The sequence below is a fragment of the Elephas maximus genome, chromosome 17, assembly GCF_024166365.1.
Source record: "Elephas maximus indicus isolate mEleMax1 chromosome 17, mEleMax1 primary haplotype, whole genome shotgun sequence".
NCBI classification, from domain to species: domain Eukaryota; kingdom Metazoa; phylum Chordata; class Mammalia; order Proboscidea; family Elephantidae; genus Elephas; species Elephas maximus.
The window spans coordinates 65,166,845-65,171,060 of record NC_064835.1 but is presented as its reverse complement, the minus strand read 5'-3'; the positions used below and the strand labels follow the sequence as shown (position 1 = coordinate 65,171,060).

General features: G+C 42.4%; 1 pseudogene; it reads right to left on the bottom strand.

The window, feature by feature from the left end:
- Window positions 1-871: 871 nt before the first annotated feature.
- LOC126060286 (WD repeat-containing protein 82-like) lies at window positions 872-1,726 on the bottom strand (annotated as a pseudogene).
- Between the last annotated feature and the right edge of the window lie 2,490 nt (window positions 1,727-4,216).

The following is a 4,216-nucleotide window of genomic DNA, read 5'->3' as shown; positions in this document are numbered from 1 at the left end:
AGGACAGCCAGGGAAGCCTTGGGGAAAAAGGGACAAAGATGATGCTAGCTAGCATCTATGAAGTAGGTCAAGAACTTCTCCAGTCAGACCACCACCAAGCACCTGATATGGCTGAAGCCCTCACCAACACCACTACCACAGTACATCAGGCAATCTGGCATTGAACCTTGACCTCCCTTGCCCCTAGCCCTATGCCCTAATTGTACATTATCACTAAAAGTCAATTCCCACGAGAATGCAGAAAAACTGGAACTCCTATCTATTGCTGATAGGAATACAAAATCATACAGCTATTGTTGAAAACAGTGTAGCAGTTCCTAAAAAAATAAAAATAGAATTACCATATGACCCAGCAATTCCACACCTACATGGAATTTGGAAGTAGAGACTTGTACACCAATGTTCATTACGGCACTATTCACAATAGCCAGAAGGTAAAAGCAACTTAAATGCCCAACAACAGATGAATGTATAAACAAAATGTGGTACATACATACAATGGAGTACCAACCACTCAGACAGTAGAAAAAATGAAGTCTTGATACATGTTACAATATGGATGGAGCTTGAAGACATTATGTTGAATGAAATAAGTTATTACAAAAGGACCAATATTATATGTCCTTACTGATATGAAAAGACAAGAACAGGCAAATGTACAGGGACCAAAGTTGATGAGTGGTTACCAGGGGTGGGAAGAAGCATGGCACGGGGATTTTTTTGCTTGAGTAGACGTACAGCAGTACATCTGTGAGAAGGCCATGTGAAGGATGCTCTCCACCCCAGTCAAATGATCCAATCCCAGTATGGTCTCAGTCCCCTCTGAGTTTTTTCTTGCTTGCGCCTCACAGACAGCTGAGCAACATCAAGGTCAGTCATCAACGGTAGGCAACCAGAAGACCATGTTGGAACACGCATGGACAAAGGTCATGAACTTGGGGTTGAACTAGAAACATGTGATGGGACCTGTGTGTTTTCCATCCAACACAGCTACTTTGATGCCGCTCTCTCCATTCCAGACGTGGATCTTGCCATCCTCTGAACCAATCATAATAAACTGGGAGTCTGGAGTAAATGAAGCCTCCAGTGTGAGAGTTTTGCTGTTGGCATAACCCTCAAATGCGTGCATCACCACTCCCTTGAATGCATCAATGAGATGGATGAAGCTGCCATTGGTGAGGGTGAGGATGAGTTTGCCATCCTTGCTGAACTTCAGTCCTATCCACTCACAAGTCTGATTGTATTGTACCTTAAACGTCGCAAACAGTCCCTCATCAAAAGAATGAAGATCGTAAAGTTTGACCATTCCAGAATTAACACCTGCAGCAAAAATTAACCCTTCTGGATCAAAAGAACAAACTGGCTTGCCCTGAAAATGCATGAGGCCCTGGCAGTTAGGAGACCAAAGGTCCCAGGGTCTAATGGTTTTATCGAGAGACCCAGAAATGAAAATGTCACCCCCAGGTGACATGGACAAGGCTGCCACCCTTTTGTTATGTCCAGGAAAGTATCTGATGTATTTGTTGTCACGCAAGGTCAGGTAACAAACAGTATCATCTATTTTCTTAGAGCTGTAAATGACTGGGTTTGCCTCATGTGTGTATCTGATGAGGTCCACACCGTATCTCTTACTGTACAGGGTTCTCTTTGGTCTTTGAATGAGGATATACACCTCCAGCCTCAGTTGCCAGGGAGAAGTTGTAATCTTTGCAGAAACATTTAACATTTCAAGTAAGCCAGCTTCAAATTACTTCTGGCTCCAGGACCCCAGACTCTCACCTCCACCCCAGCTTTAAATGTTACCCCCCTCTTCTAAGCTGATTCAAGTGGCCAGACCTGGACAGGAATCCATCTATTAAAGAAATAATGAGGACTCAAATAACTCAGTCTCAGTCCAGCTAACAATTCCCTCTCCCCCAGGACCACCACTGCAGGCTACAGAGTCAATTCCATAATACTTTCTCATCAGTCTCTGTGCAGAAAAAATTAGGGAAATGTAACATTATAGCTCAGATCAAAATAGCACTGCTTTAGATAACCAAATTCACAAATAAAGGGAAAAGTTCCAAAACAAAGTTTATAAACACCAGTTTAAAAAAAATGCAGAAGAAGCACCTGGAGAATTAGGGAAAATAGATAACAAAATAAGAGTCTGACAAAGCCAGTAGCCACCGAATTAAACCAAACATCTAAAAGCCTGTTTGGAGAGGGTTCCTGAGGAGAAATCAAATTTAGCTTAAACCAGTTTCTGCCCCAAAGGAGCTCACAACTTAGCAGGAACTTGGAGAAAGCAAATCCACAGGGACAGGGGCGAGGCAAGGCTACCAATAAGCAACATCATGACAAATGGAGACAAGACTGAGTTTGTCAAAGATTTCACTTCACTTGGATCCACAATCAACACTCATGGAAGCAGCAGTCAAGAAATCAAACAACGCATTGCCCTGGGGTAAATCGGCTGCAAGAGATCTCTTTAAAGTGTTAAAAAGCAAAGATATCACCTTGAGGACTAAGGTGCACCTGACCCAAGCCATGGTGTTTTCAAACGCCTCATATGAATGTGAAAGCTGGGCAATGAATAAGGAATACCAAAGAAGAATAGACACCTTTGAATTGTGGTGTTGGCGAAGAATATTCAGTATACCATGGACTGCCAAAAGAACGAACAATCTGTCTTAGAAGAAATGCAACCAGAGTGCTCCTTAGAAGCAAGGAGGGCGAGACCATGTCTCATACACTTTGGACATGTTATCAAGAGGGATCAGTCCCTGGAGAAAGACATCATGCTTGGTAAAGCTGAGGGTCAGTGAAAAAGAGGAAGACCCTCGGTGAGATGGATTGACACACTGGCTGCAACAATGGGCTCAAGCATAGCAATGATTGTGAGGATGGCGCAGGACTGAGTAGTGTTTCGTTCTATTGTACATAGGGTCACTATGAGTTCGAGTCGATCCGACGGCACCTAACAACAACAACAGGGGTGGGAGGGAGGAGGAAAGGTAGATGTTAATGGTGATGGAAAAATCAAATTGATTAAGGGTAGGGTTTCACAGCTGATTATTGCAATTGCTATCAAAAAGTTGACAAAAGTTGTGTGATAGACATACTTATAACAACAACAAAAACAAAAAAGAGTAGCTGCTGAAACTGCTTATGTACAGCCAAAAACCTCATGGGATTTGCTTTCTTGATTTGAAGGTTGAGGGTCATGGTTTCATGGACAACCCAGTTAACTGGCCTAATAACATGTTTAGTGCTTCTGTTCTACCTCCTAGTTCTTTGCATGGTGCCTATGGTCTTAAAAGCTTGCAAGCTGCCATTCAAGGCACAAAAACTGGTCTCTGTTATCCTAGAGCAGCAGAGAAAGAAGGAGAGTCAGAAAAGGATGTGGAATGTGTGGCTAATTGCCTCCATGAATAACTGCTTCCACTGCCATGAAACCAGAAGAACTGGATGGTGCCTCCCTACCACTACCAAATATTTTGATCAAAGATTCTATAGAAAAATCCTCATCAAAGGGGGGAAACGCAGAACAGAAGTTAAAATTCTCATGGAATCCAGACTTTCTGAAGTCACGGAGGCTGGATGAACCCCTGAAACTTTTGCCCTGAGATAATCTGTAAACCTTACACCAAAAATGTTCCCAGAAGCCTTCTTAAAACCAAACGATAGTTTAGCTTAACAAGTAAAGAAAGTCTGCCTTGAGCATTGTGCTCTTTCAAGATCATATATGGGATCAAATTGACAACAGCAACTGGAAAGATTAGATGGGAAACTTAGGGGGCAGTGAGTTTATGCTAATGAAGGAGAAACAACACAGAAAAGGAGGGTGAGAAGAGTTGTACAACTCGAAAAATATAATCAATGTCACTGAATGGTACATGTAGAAACTATTGGATTGGTGTATGTTTTGCTATGTATATTCTCAACAACAATAAAATAAAAAATACATATATTTAAGTCTATTTCCAGTTCTATATCCTATTTAGGGGCTGTCCTGTTTTGTACCTACAGCATACCACACATTGCTACACAGCCTGGTTCCACCCTAAACAATACCTCTGAGCTGGACCTGCTTAGCCCTCACGGAACAGGTAAGGAAACAGAAAAAGAGAGCCACAGTGGTTTGCCCAGGGTAACAGACAGTGTGTGGCAGAGCAGAAGTTCCAACTCAGGTCTAACTCTGGAATCAACAATTTTCCTGGCAAAGGAATTA